Source organism: Hylobates moloch, unplaced genomic scaffold, assembly GCF_009828535.3.
Source record: "Hylobates moloch isolate HMO894 unplaced genomic scaffold, HMol_V3 SCAFFOLD_3, whole genome shotgun sequence".
NCBI classification, from domain to species: Eukaryota; Metazoa; Chordata; class Mammalia; order Primates; family Hylobatidae; genus Hylobates; species Hylobates moloch.
Window position 1 is genome coordinate 99,114,241 of NW_026652278.1, and position 15,394 is coordinate 99,129,634.

The 15,394-nt window shown below is 42.2% G+C and overlaps 1 protein-coding gene across 1 annotated transcript in view; it reads right to left on the minus strand.

Annotated features, from left to right (window-relative positions):
* The window catches only part of LOC116462420 (amyloid beta A4 precursor protein-binding family B member 1-interacting protein), a 135,277-nt gene that overhangs the window by 92,873 nt on the left and 27,010 nt on the right, over positions 1-15,394 (minus strand). The gene's annotated exons all lie outside the window — the stretch shown is intronic.

The following is a 15,394-nucleotide window of genomic DNA, read 5'->3' on the forward strand; positions in this document are numbered from 1 at the left end:
TGGCTACCTTATGTCACCCCCAGCCCCAGCCCAGGATTTGGGAGGGTAGTGGGAACTGATGGTCCTGGCCAAGCAGTCCAGTTGTCGCCCGGGCCATTGGATGCCACGGGGTGCCATGTTAGTAAGAACAAAGGCTGCACTTCTCTGAGGCCTTGTTCCCTGCAAGAAGTACCACCAGAGCTAGAAACCACAGAGGAAGTTACAGAGGAGGCATTACCATCTAGAGCTGTCAAGCGAAAGTCAACTTCTTCTCAACTCTCAATCCTAAAAATTAATTTTGATCAGCCATGCTGGAGGAAACACTAAATCATCTATACAGAAAATTGTATTTTAAATGTATTCCCTATAGGAAGAGAAGGTAAAAGAATACGCAACCAAAAGTGTAGGAAAAAATACATCAGCAAGTTATTTAATCGTCATAAAGATTGCAATGTTGTTTTTTAGATATATATAGTTATGTGTCAATTTTTATTTTTATTTTTTTTTTTCAAATGTCTGCATATTTTAATAATGCTGTAAAATAAAGAGTTTCATTTTAGGCAGTGAAAACTATTTTTTCACAGTAAAGTTTCACAGTAAAGTATCACAGTTAAGTCCTTCTGGGTTCAGTGATCTCTAGTGATTAATAACAAACACACTTTTTAAATTGTTGCTGTCTCCTACCCCAGCCATGATTTTAAATTTTTTTCTTTATTTTATTTAAAAAATTATTTTAGGTTCAGGGGTACATGTGCAGGTTTGTTATATAGGTCAATTTTTAAAAATTGGCAATTCATTGTGATTTCCTTTTCGGCTCTAAATAAATATTCCCTCTTGCCCTTAATTTTTCATTGACAATTTTGTATTTTTTAAAGGGAGACTTCATCTCCCATCCCAAGTAGAAAAAAATCCCTTCTTTTTAAAAGGGAACCTCTCCAAATTGTGTAAGATTCAGGCCCCGGAGATTCTGGCTCCATCCCTATCTACCTTACCAGCTTCTCCTTCCAGCTTTTTCTGTGGGTTCCTCCTCATCCTTCCTGACCTCATTTCTCTTCAGCCTCGGTCTACACTCACTCCCTAGGTGCTCTTAGGGCTTTAAATACCATACATATGCTGCCAACCCCCAAAGCACATCTCCAGCCCAAGCGCCTCTTTCTTTTCCTTTTTTTTTTTTTTTGAGATGGAGTCTCGCTCTGTTGCCCAAGCTAGAGTGCAGTGAGGTGATCTTGGCTAACTGCAACCTCCACCTCCCAGGTTCAAGTGATTCTCCTGCCTCAGCCTCCTGAGTAGCTGGATTACAGGCATGTGCCAACACGCCCAGCTAATTTTTGTATCTTTAGTAGTGACGGAGTTTCACCATGTTGGCTAGGCTGGTCTTGAACTCCTGACCTCAAGTAATCCACCTGCCTTGGCCTCCCAAAGTGCTGGGATTACAGGCATGAGACACCATGCCTGGCCCCAAACGCCTCTTTCTAATTCACACATTCAGCTACCTTCTGAATTGCCTCCACCCTCCCGTCCCACTCACTGGCCCCTTGGATTTTATCTCTGTTTGTGCTCTGCTCACACGAGCCTCCCAGCTGTAACTCGAACCCTGTGAGCGTGCATTCGCTCATGCTTTTCTCTCTGTCTGGAACACCTGTTCCCCACTCACCCAAACAGCGGCTCTCTCACTGCCTTTAGGTCTTTGCTTTAATGTCTCCTCATTACTGAGCCCTGACCTATTTCAAAATCAACTCTCTCTACCACCTCTGCTTTCACTATTTATACTCTCTTCCCGCTCATCAACTAGAGTGTAAGTCCCGTGAGGGCAGGGATTTGACTGTTTTTGTTCACTGTTGGATTCTCAGTAAATAGAATAATGTAAATACATGATGGACTCTGAGTGAATATTTGTTAAATAAATGGATAAATTTAAAAAACTACCAGCCTGGGCGACACAGCATGATCCAGTCTCTGCAGAAAATTTAAAAAAGTTAGCTGGATGTGGTGGCATGCACCTAGCTACTTGGGAGGCTGAGGCAGGAGGATCACTTGAGCCCAGGAGTTTGAGGTTGCAGTGAACTGTGATCTAACACTGCATTCAAGCTCAGGTGACAGAGTGAGACCTTGACTCAAAAAAACTAGAAACATGCTATAGCATGTTTCTAATATATTCACTCAAGCTCCACAGGGGCAGGGGTTGAGGCCGTCTTATTCGCCTTTGTGTTTTGTTGCTAAGCATAGTGCCTACCTTAGTCATGAAAAATCTTCAAAAGTATTGCCGAGTAGGTTAACAGCTTAAGGGAGAGCAGTAGAAGAGACAATGATAGAATTTTTTAAAAAGACACAATTCTACAACCACCGTGGTGGGTGGCAAGAATAAACAATGAATGAATAAACCATTAGGTGAAAGATGGTTGGAGAACGTGGTATTCACTTGAAGTATCATTCCACTCTGCAAAGTCAAACTCCAGGGTAGGTGAAAAAATGAGAATGTGACCCCAAAATGCACAACAAGACTCAGAAGTAAAACTATATGAAAACTATTACTTAACACTTATCAAAGAAATACTTTTAATTGAGAAAATCTGGTGGACTTGGCTTTAACGAAATGATCAAACTTAGAATTATCAATAATGGGACCATGTGACATCGTGTGCCCCACTGATGCGATCCCCTGAGGACACGGCCTCACCTCTGTAATACTGCTACCAAAATCAGGAGGAATTGATCAGCTAAATCCAAACTGAGGAATATTCTGCAAAATGAACAAAGTAACTGGTCTGGACTCTTAAGAAAAGTAGGGCTGGGTGCAGTGGCTCACACCTGTAATCCCAGAACTTTGGGAGGCCGAGGTGGGTGGATCAGCTGAGGTCAGGAGTTCGAGACCAGCCTGGCCAATATGGTGAAACCCCGCCTCTACTAAAAATACCAAAATTAGCCGGGCATGCCTGTAATTCCAGCTACTTGGGAGGCTGAGGCAGGAGAATCGCTTGAACCTGGGAGGCAGATGTTGCAGTGAGCTGAGATCGCGCCATTGCACTCCAGCCTGGGTGACAGAGCAAGACTCCATCTCAGAAAGAATAAATAAATAAAAATAAAAACAGAAAAGTGGACATTTTTGGGTAATTGGAAAAGTTGAATATGGACTATATATCAGAATATAGTATTAAATCACATACATTTACTGAGCGTGATCACATTTACTGTACATTTACTGTACTGTGATACATGCATTGTGTAACAGAGACAGAACGTCTTTGTTCTTAAGAGATAAATGGTGAAAAAAAAATAAAGCAGGAATGTAGCAGAATGTAAACAATGAGTGAATCTCGGTGAAGGGTACATGCATGTCCATTACACGATTTCTTTAAGTTTTAAAACTTTTAAAAACTTTCTCTTTTCCTGTCTTTTCTTTTTTTTTTTTTTTTTTTTTTTTTTTTTTTTTTTAGTGACAGAGTCTTGCTCTGTCACACAGACTGCAGTGCAGTGGTGCAATCATAGCTCACTGCAGCCTTGAACTCCTGAGCTGAAGCGATCCTCCTGCTTCAGCCTCCCAAGTAGCTGGGACTGTAGGTGCACACCAAACTAAATACTTTTTAGTAATTTTTAGTTTGAGACCAGCCTGGCCAACATGGTGAAATGCTGTCTCTACTAAAAATGCAAAAATTAGCTAGGTGTGGTGGCAGGCATCTGTAATCCCAGCTTTTCGGGAGGCTGAGGCAGGAGAGTAGCTTGAACCCGGGAGGCAGAGTTTGCACTGAGCTGCATTTGTGGCATTGCACCCTAACCTGGGCCACAGAGGAAGACTCTCTCAAAAAAAAAAAAAAAAAAAAATTATAAAGACAGGATCTTGCCCAAGATGGTCTTGAACTCTTGGCCTCAAGCGATCCTCTGGCCTTTGCCTCCCAAAGTGCTGGGCTTATAGGCATGAACACTGCACTGGTGTAAGGTTTGAAACTTTTCAAAACGAAAAGCTGGAGAATAAAAGAAGCAGAACCAGCCTTTGAAATTGACTCGACCTGGGTTAAAAAACAAAACAAAACAAACGAACGAAAAACAGGGAAGGGGAAGAAGGGAGAAGAGCAGAATGAAAAGCAGGGGCAGGGAAAGACTATGCAAAGGAAAAAAAATATTATTTCTCCTGTGTATTGCTGGCATATTATCTGGTCTAAATCTCATAGAAACCATGTGGGGGTAGATAATATCACTATTTTCTCAGATGAGGAGCTCCTGGTCAGGAGTTCGAATGACACGCTCAAGATCACACAGGACATCTGTGGCCGGATGGGATTCAAACCCAAGACCGATCTCTTTCATTACACTGTTCCTGTCTGCTCCAGAAAATAAGCCATATAGACAACATATCAGGGCCTGGGATTGTGTGAAGGAAAAACACAGGTAGAACATACACTTAGACACACACAGCACATCTGACATGTACTCAAATCCACACAAAGAAAAAGCAAGGGAAGGCCAGGCACGGTGGCTCGGGCCTATAATCTCAGCACTTTGGGAGGCCCAGGTGGGCAGATCACGTGAGGTCAGGAGTTCAAGACCAGCCTGGCCAACATGGCAAAACCCCGTCTCTACTAACAATATAAAAATCAGCTGGGTGTGGTGGCAGGTGCCTATAAAATCAGCTGGGTGTGGTGGCAGTTGCCTTCAGCTCGGGAGGCTGAAGCAGGAGAATCGCTCGAACCCGGGAGGCGAAGATTGCGGTGAACCGAGATTGTACCACTGCACTCCAGCCTGGACGACAGGGTGAGACTCTATCTCAAAAAGAAAAAGAAAAAGAAAAAACAAGGGAAGACACGGACACATCAGCAAGAGTCAAACAGAAACCTGCTTTCATAGAGCCACGTTCTCATCTCAAAGGAGGGGGGTGTCTGTCACATCACTGCTTCTAGAAACTTCTAAAACTGGGTTATGTCTTCATAGACATGATGGCATTTCCCCCTCTAGAACAGATAATGATAAGCCAAGGTCCAGATCTGGCCATGGCCTTGAGACCTGCCTTTAGCTTGGTTAAAAAGGAGATGCAAACAGATGCCTGGGTCTAGATGTCTTGCTTAATAAACAGGCTGAAGTGGAATTTTTCTGGTAATCACAAGATTTTGAGCAATGATTTAGAAAAATTAATCTTTTCTCTCCTTCCAACTCCAAGCTGAAAATGGAGAAGCAGGAAGTGGGGGAACTTAAAATATTTTAGACTCAATTTTTCATTTTGCTTCAGCAAGGAAGACAATTTATTTTTTACTCTTTAAAAAACTTATTTTTTAAACCAACAGATACAGTTATATATATTTATCATGTGAAACAGGATGTTTTGAAGTATGTATACGTTGTTGAATGCTTAGTTCTAGCTAATTAACAAATGCTTTACCTCAGTTATTTTTTTTTGGAAAGAACATTTAACATCAACTGGAAGATGAACATTTTCTAGTGCAAGGAAGATTTTCCTGGGCGATTAGTAAAATTCCTTTACTTAGCATGAGAATATTAGTGTCAAATGGCTTTTTAACTTCCAGGAGCGCAGAGGGGATATTTGCTAAAGATTCCAAGCAAGGAAGTAATGAACTTGCTTATTACTGGAGTAATGAAAACCAGACATGTCCACTGAGGTTTGGGCATCAGCCCTAGGCAGAGCACAAATTCCAGGCTTTGCTTAGAAGGCAGGATACAGCCACTGGAGAGCTGAAACTACCACTTTATACACTCTCTGAAAGGCTCAATCTACCACAGCCTACACACTAGAACTGGTAGTCGTTTTGTGAGTTATTTCTAATTGCAAAATAAATCCATAAATTGCTGCAGAACATTAAAAAAATCACTGAAACCAAAACGAGAAATAGTGACAATGTATTTCTTCTATTCAAGAACATACTTTTTTTTTTTTTTTTTTTTTTTTTTTTTTTTTTTTGAGAGAGGGTGGCTCTGTCTCCCAGGCTAGAGTGCAGTGGTGCGATTTCAGCTCACTGTAACCTCTGCCTCCGGCGTTCAAGCAATTCTCATGCCTCAGCCTCCCAAGTAGCTCGGATTACAGACATGCACCCCCACACTGGGTAATTTTTGTATTTCTAGTAGAGATGGGGTTTCACCATGTTGGCCAGGCTAGTCTCAAACTCCTGGCCTCAAGTGATCCGCCCACCTCGGCCTCCCAAAGTGTTGGAGTTACAGGCATGGGCCACTGTGCCCGGCCAAGAACATATGTTTCTATATTTTAGTGCTTCTGAAATCATGATGGTTCACACAGTAGACTATGAAATTTGGCTACCACCAACGGGGGTCACCTATGATGTAGTTTTCCTCAACCATTTATGTGCAAACTGAGTGAAGCAGAATCCAATTGTCATTCACTTGAGTTATTTGCATTGGTGGTAGAACACACTGCTTAACTATTAATTTAAATTTGGATCACACAACATCATTTTAAAAGCTTTCAAAAAGACTCACAATGAGACAGCGCTGAAATGCAAAGTTATTATACCATTTAGAGAAGACGGCTGTTCACAGGACAGGCCAGCCAATTAAGACAGCAGAAATTCCCAAAGCACCCAGATTGTCTTTTTTTTTTTTTTTTTTTTGAGACGGAGTCTCGCTCTCTCGCCCAGGCTGGAGTGCATTGGCGCAATCTCGGCTCACTGCAAGCTCCGCCTCCCGGATTCAAGCCATTCTCCTGCCTCAGCCTCCCGAGTACCTGGGACTACAAGTGCCCACCACTACGCCTGGCTAATTTTTTGTATTTTTAGTAGAGACGGGGTTTCGCTGTGTTGGCCAGGGTGGTCTCGATCTCCTGACCTCGTGATCCGCCTGCCTCGGCCTCCCAAAGTGCTGGGATTACAGGCGTGAGCCACTGCGCCCGGCCCCAGATTGTAATTTTCAAAGTCAAGAGAGATTGATGTGGCAGATTTATCCATCATGAAAGATTATCCATCAGGTACCAAATGCCTACCTAGCAAATGCTTCCTGTTGGAATTCGAGAGAAGTTGTTAAACTTCCAGCAATATATAATTCAATAATGAGAAATAAACCAACAAGAAATATAGAAACATTCATGACATTCTTTGATAAACCTAAAAATCGTGTTGTGAGCTCTAAAAGTTGTAAGGAACAAGACTAAGGGCTTGAGTAACAAAGAGTTGAGGGTCCTAGCATGTTCCATATGCCTTAGAATCTTTGTATTGTCAATGTAAAGAAGTGAAGACACACTTCATTCGTAATCCTAAGAAGAAATGATATGTACCTCTATGAATAACTGTATGCTGTTATCTCTTCAGATCTTTCTTTTTCTTTCTTTCTTTTTTTTTTTTTTTTGAGATGGAGTTTCCCTCTGTCGCCCAGGCTGGAGTGCAGTGGCGCGATATCAGCTCACTGCAACCTCTGCCTCCAGGGTTCAAGTGATTCTCCTGCCTCACCCTCCTGAGTAGCTGGGACTACAGACGCGTGGCACCACGCCTGGCTAATTTTCATATTTTTAGTAGAGACGAGGTTTCACTATATTGGCCAGGCTGGTCTCGAACTCCTGACCTCAGGTGATCTGCCGGCCTTGGCCTCTCAGAGTGCTGAGATTATAGGTGTGATCTTGCCTGCGCCTGGCCAAGATATTTTTCAACATTTAATGCATCATCCCGCACGTCCAAAAGAAAATGTGAATGAATGAATGAATGAATGAATGAAACAAACAAGATGAAGACACTGAATGTTCTCAAGATGAAAATGAAAAAATGACCTTTGGCTTTAACTGCACAGATAACCTCCCTGGTTATCAGTGCAGGAGTGTTGAGGGTAGAAGTCAAACGGAACTCCTTCAGAAGTGGGTGGGAAATAGAGATAAAGACATGAGGAGAAGGTGGGTCCATACAGACCATAGCAATTGTAAAATGCATTCCTTTCTATTATTGGGCATTATTCCAAAGCCACTTTCATGGCTCCAAGCCTCTTTCCTGTGGATGCACTGCACTATAATTTAATCAGCTCTATTGTTGAAAATGTGCAGCTTGCTCTTCTTTTCAAGATATGATGATCTGAGCCAGATGTTTTCATGTGCAGAAAAATTATATGCATTGTGGCTCAAGGATAAAACTGGAACTATCAACCAACTCTTGCTTTTCTGTGGGGTGGGGGATTTTCTGTTCCCCGCCCCCACCCCCGCAGCCCCTGCCTATCTCGGTCAATGTTCTGCACCTGTCACTGAAAACCCCAGAGGATTGGAGCTGTTAGTAAAGATCCCAGTCAAGTCTGCTAAAGTTTGCATGAATAAGCTCAAACAGGCCAGGCGCGGTGGCTCACACCCGTAATCCCAACACTTTGGGAGGCCGAAGAGGGCGGATCACGAGGTCAGGAGATGGAGACCGTCTTGGCCAACATGGTGAAACCCCGTCTCTACTAAAATATAAAAAATAAGCCAGGCATGGTGGCACATGCCTGTCATCCCAGCTACTTGGGAGGCTGAGGCAGGGGAATCGCTTGAACCCGGGAGGCGGAGGTTGCAGTGAGCCGAGATGGCGCCACTGCACTCCAGCCTTGTGACAGAGCAAGACTCCGTCTCAAAAAAAAAAAAAAAAAAAAAAGCTCAAACAGTGCAGGTCCCAAGGTGCCGTTTATTTCTCTCTGTTTGGAAGGAAGGATTTATGGTCATTTCTGTGACTCTGTATGTCCACAATACATTGGGTGATCCATACCATAGAAAAAACTTTATATCAGAAGAATCTGAGCTACCATATATGATTTTTCAGTGACAATCCAGTTTTAATTCTTTTCCTGCATTTCTTAGTAAATATTCTCCCTTCCTCCTAAAAGATGCTACTGACAATATTTTTCACTCTTATTTGGAAGCAAGAAAGGAACTGAGTCTTTACCTCTCATATTCAGAATGATTCATTCGTTAACATAAAACAAAAAGTAATAGTTAAGATTTCTCTCCACAATTATCTTGCAGAATTAGCCCCGTGTGCAGTGTGGGGGTCTCCATTTTGTGCACATATCTCTTGTGATATGTGGGGCCATCTAGGTGGGCTTCGGTCTAGAGGATCCCTGAGCCACATGGTGCAGACAAAACCCCTGTCCAGAGGCAAGGACAGAGTTCAAAACCCAGCCCTGACACTTATTGGCTGTGTAATCTTGGGCAAATTATTTAACCTCTCAGTGCTTCAGTTTTTTTTTTTTATCTTTAGAAAAGGTGTGATGATAAGCTATTTCATGAGGTCAAGGTGAGAATTCGATAAGTTAATGCATGTGAAGTGCTTAGAGGAGGCTCTGGCTTAGAACTGAAAGTTCAGTAAGTGTTGCTCTTACTATCATGAAGCCATTGGAACTGCAGTAATCATGGAGCTACCCCAGATGCCTGGACAGATGATGGACAAGGACACAGGCTGAGGTTGGTGAGAGACGATGGGCAAGGACACAGGCTGAGGTTGGTGAGAGACGATGGGCAAGGACACAGGCTGAGGTTGGTGAGAGACGATGGGCAAGGACACAGACTGAGGTTGGTGACTCTGACCGTGGCTTTGGAGAGAAGCAGGACGGTGACTGTTGCGTGGCATATTATGGACGCTCCTCAACTTACAATGGGACTATGTCTGGAAAAACCCATCGTAAATTGAAAATATCCCTAAGTCCAAAATGCATTTAATACACCTAACCTACCGCACACTGTAGCTTAGTATAGCCTAGCTTAAATGTATTCAGAACTTACACTAGCCTATAGTTGGGCAAAATCATCTAACGAACATATTTATTTATTTACTTATTTTGAGACAGAGTCTCGCTCTGTCACCTAGGCTGGAGTGCAGTGGCACGATCTCGGCTCACTGCAACCTCTGCTTCTTGGGTTCAAGAGATTCTCCTGCCTCAGCCTCCCGAGTAGCTGGGATTACAGGCACCTGCCTCCACACCCGGCTAATTTTTTTGTATTTTTGGTAGAGATGGGGTTTCACCATATTGGTCAGGCTGGTCTCAAACTCCTGACCTCAGGTGATCCACCTGCCTTGGCCTCCCAAAGTGCTGGGATTACAGGCGTGAGCCACTGTGCCCGGTCCAAGCCTATTTTATAATGAAGTGTCGAACATCTTATGTAATTCACTGGATACTTTATTGAAAGTGTAAAACAGAATGGTTATATGGGTCTTTGAAATACAGTTTCTACTAAATGTGTGTTGCTTTTGCACCATTATATAGTGGAAAATCATTAAGTGGAACATTGTGAGTCAGGGACTATTAGATCCAACAGTCTCCTGACCAGGGTCCCCGCAACTTGCCCCATCCTTTCCCCACCAGAGAAATCACCTGGCTCCTGTGTTGTAGTTGGTTGAGGTTGTTGGTTGTAGTTAGTGAGGAAGGGGAGATCATGAGTTGAAATAAAAGGGAAAAGGATTTAAAAAAAGAAAAGTCCTAAGTGGATTAATACAGGAACAGAAAATCAAATACTGCATGTTCTCTCTTACAAGTAGGAGCTGAACATCAGGTACTCATGGATATAAAGATGGGAACAATAGACTCTGGGGACCACTAGAGTGGGGAAGGAGGGAGGAGAGGAAAGGTTGAAAAACTGACTGTTGGGTTTAATGCTCAGGACTATACTCAGTACCTGGGTGATGGGATCATCTGTACCACAAACCTTGGCATCACACAATATACCCAGGTAACAAACTTGCACATGTACCCAATGAATCTAAAATAAAAGTTGAAAAATAACAATAAGAAGTTAAAAAAAGAATTAAAAAATAGAAAACGCTTATATTGGCCGGGCGCGGTAGTTCACACCTGTAATCCCAGCACTTTGGGAGGCCAGGCAGACGGATCACATGAGGTTGGGAGTTTGAGACCAGCCTGGCCAACATGGTGAAACCCAGTCTCTACTAAAAATAGCCGGGTGTGGTGGTGCACGCCACTCATCTCAACTATTCAGGAGGTTGAGTTTGGGAGAATGGCTTGAGCTGGGAGGCGGAGGTTGCAGTGAGCCAAGATCGCTCCACTGCACTCCAGCCTGAGCAACAGAGCAAGACTCTGTCTCAAAAAAAAAAAAAAAAAAAAGAAAAGAAAAGAAAGAAAACACTTATATAAATAGAATAAGGATATAAAAAATATTTTTGTACAGCACAATGTATGTGTTTTTCAGCTAAGTCTTATTTCAAGAGTCAAAAAGTTAAAAATTTTAAAAGTTTATAAAGTGAGAAAAAAAAAAAGAAGAAAAGGACTATCTTTTGAGACCCTAACGGAAGTCAAAAGCACAGGTCTCTGTTTTGTGGTTTATGTTGGAAGTGCCTAGAGTAACATCTCAGCCCGCAGCAGTTGCACAGAGATCACAGGAAGGCAGACACTGCCACCTCAGGAGGGGTCAAATCCAGGTAACCCCAGGAGCAGTGCATAAGCCTGTGGGGACACGACTGTCCTGCCACTGGGAGCCACAGAAGGTGCAACAGGAATGATGAAATCCTTTGCACAGGGCAGTGACATCAGAGGGTTCCTGTGAGACACATCCAGGACTCTGGGAACAGGAGCAGGAACAAGCCAGAAAGAGCCGACGAGCTGGGGTTGCAGAGACTCCACCAAGGATGGCTGGACCAGTGGCTATTACTTAGTTACTGTTATATTAGGTTGGTACAAAAGTAATTGTGGTTTTGGCCATTACTCTTAAATATGTAAACCGCAATTACTTTTGCACCAACCTAATAATAATGTTTCCCAATTGTACCTTACACTGGTGTGACCCAGAGAAACAGGGAACCCACGAACATATACACGTAACAATCACTTGTTCATTTTCACAGAAACTCATTCACCTACCCAGTGACAGGTCAAGGTTTTCTGCCATGATTTTTCCCTTCTGATTTCATTCATTCATTAGCTCAAGAAGCATTTATGGAATGCAAACTCTCTGTTAGGTCATTGCTAGAATTCATACCTTGAATATTTGTTAAATGAATGAATAAAGTTCAAAGTCTAAAGAGGGTGACAGACATAAAAATAACTTAGCACTGTACTATGTAAAAATAATTTTATAAAAGGAACAAATAAAATAATAAGGAGCCAAAGAAGAGAGACTATTATTTCTCTTGGGATGAGGAGCTGCTCTTGACCACCTGAGAGGATGGGGAGAAATTAGCTATTAAGAGCATGAGCAAGTATTTTGGATTCTGAAAGACATGGATTCAGCTTTTCATTTACTGTGGATGATGGGAAACTTAGCCATAATATGGCCTTAGTTTCTTCATCTGTAAAATGGGAATATTTCAGTGGGCTTTGTAAGGATTCCATAAAATAATGGGTGCAAAGTGCTTGCCAAATGTCTGATGTGTGTTAAACACTCAGTAAGTGGTTATAGCAGTTGTAGTTTCTATCATTGTTGCTGTTGTTCTTATAGTTAGTACATAAATCTCATAAGTGATTACCAGACACTTAAAAGCTCTTGCAGGTTTGCATAGTTGAGTAATTTGGTGAGATCAAAGCTAAGCTTTGGGTCTGGTTCTACATTTTCTCCAAAACAGTGGTTCTCAAAATGTGAATCTTCAGACCAGCATCATCCAGACACTTCTTACTGGAAATAAAAATTCTTGGGCCCCACCTCAAAAGTATTATTATTAGAGACAGAGTCTTACTGTGTTGTCCAGGCTGGAGTGCAGTGGCATGATCATAGCTCACAGCAGTCTTGAGCTCCCGGGCTCAAGTGATCCACTCACCTCAGCCTCCCCAGTAACTGGGACTATAGGCGTGCACCATCATGTTGGGATAATTTTAAAAATGTTTTGTAAAGACAAAGTCTCACTATGGTGCCCAGGCTGGTCTTGAACACAATTATGGAATCAGAACTCTTGGGGTGGGGCCCGATAATCTGTGTTTAGGAATCTTTCCATGTGATTCTATTGCATATTAAAGTTTGAGAACCACTGCTCCACAGGTAGGTGACAACTTTTTTTTTTTTTTTAATTTAAAGGCAAAGGCAAGTAAGAATGTAAAGGGACTATGAGAACCAAATACTTCAGTGAAGGCAAAACTTGCTTTTGCTTCATGTCAAGCATGAGGAAAAAAAGGCATCCCTCATACTTCTATTCTCAAAGTTAAAAATGCATTAGAAGGCTGGGCACGGTGGCTCACGCCTGTAATCCCAGCACTTTGGGAGGCCAAGGCAGGTGGGTCGCTTGAGGCCAGGAGTTCGAGACCAGCCTGGCCAACATGGTGAAACCCCATCTCCATATTAAAAAAAGCATTATAAATGATCACATCTTTTTATTGTTCAGAGGTACAGAATGAAAAAAAATCTGGTGTTAAGCTATGTATTGGGGAATCAAACTCATTCTCACTATTAATGTTCCTGCCCTGGGCAACTACATAAATGTGTTTTTTTTTTTTTTTCCACAGGGTCTTGCTCTGTCATCCAGGCTGAAATGCAGTGGTGTGATCATAACTCAATGCAGCCTCAAACTCCTGGGCTCAAGCAATCTTCCCACTTCAGTATCCTGAGTAGCTGGGGCTACAGGTATGCGCCACCATGCCTGGCTAATTTTTAAATTTTTTGTAGGGACGAGGTCTCACTATGTTGCCCAAGCTGGGTTCCAACCCCTGGCCTCAAGCAATCCTCCCATTTCAGCCTCCTGAGTAGCTGGGACTACAGGTATGTACCATCATGCCTGGCTAATCTTTAAATTTTTTGTGGGGCTGAGTTCTTGCTATGTTGCATAGGCTGGTCTTGACCTCCTGGCCCCAAGTGATCTTCCCACCTCGGCCACCCAAAGTGCTGGGATTATAGGTGTGAGCCACTGCATCCAGCCAACTGGATAACTTCTTGAAGCAAATATTCACTTAATTCCTGCTGGATGACGAAAAACTTTCTTTCTTTACTCATATTCAAGAAACATACTCACAGTGTAATGATAATGATGGTGATGGCCTCCTATTCTTTGACACTTCTCCCATTAAGAAGTGGGGTCTGTGTCCCATCCCCTTGAACTTGACCAGCCTTGTGATGGCTGTGGTGGATGCCACCATGTGACGCTGGAAGTCTCCCCATCAAAAGCCATCTATCTGGGGCTCTCAGAATATTCACTCGCCAGACATTCCTTCTGGAAGCCCAGCTGCCTCAATAGTAGAAGCCCAGGATACCCAGAGGGGCTGTAGAAGGGGATCTCATCACTGCCAGTCCTAGCTCAGCCCAGGGGCCAGGCAAGAGAGTGAAAAACCCTCCAGATGAGCCCAGTTTCCTGCTTTTTGGGTCACCCCCAGCTGCTCAAGTCTTCCCAGCTGAGGTCACAGACATCATGGAGCTAAGACAAGCTAGCCCTGCCGTGGACTGTCAGAATTTCTGACCCACAGAACCTGCAGCCATAATAAAATGGTCTGCTTTACACCTCTAGTTTGGGGTGGTTTGTTGAGCAGAAATTGATAAGTGTAACAAATTGTCCTAATACCTACCATTTCCAGGGCACCTGCATCTGGCACTATGTTATGCTTTAGAGGTTATGCCTCTCATCCTTTCCACTTCTCTGCAAAATATATTATCCTCATTGTGCAAGTGAAGAAATGAAGGCTCTGAGAAGATACATATGACAAAAGGACACACATCTGGTGAATGACATGTTTATGTCAATCTTCAGTGCTTAAACATGCCCAAAATGTCAGTCTTTAGTCACCTAAAAATGATAATTACTAAGTGATGAACATTAAAAATTAATAATGACATAATTATAATTTTTTCTTTAAAAATGTGAATGTCTTTTCTATTGAGAATTTGAGCATTGTATCTACCCATCAGAAGGTGCAAAAATCATTAATTTATTATTAATTATAATTAGTAATTATTATATCATTATGACACATAATATATAAAATGTCAGCATTATTACTAATTTATTTTATTTTACCATAATGATGAGATGTTTGTCATGAAAAAAATAGAAATTTGTGTCCTTGAATATGTCAACTAGCTAGACATTTACCTGTCTACAGAGGGTCACAAACAGCAAACTAGTTAAGATCTGAGCACATTTATGAAGCAATGAAGTGTGCCTGTCAATTCAGTGGACATCTGATCACATTTTATGCTCTACATGAATTTCTTCAATTTCTTTGTGATGGATACTGACACACACTTTCCTATGTGTATTTTTTTCATATATGGAAAATGAGAGCCTTTTAATTTAATCATAGTTTTCTCTGCACAGTCTACATGGGAATCACGCCTGGTCTACAGCTACTGTATTTTTCATTTCTCTCTTACAGCTGTGTGAGAAAGCACATGTCTAAAATGGAAATAATGTCTTTGCAAACACAGAATGCCCCAGAGTTCTCTGTTGGTTTTGCTTAGACCACAAAAGTGAATTCTCTATTTAATTCATATATCAATAAAACAAAAACAGAGAATAAGGAACTTGGATTTATCCCTGTTTGTCCTTCAGATGGTACCTGTTGGAGCCCTGCTCTGTCATCAGAAAACTTA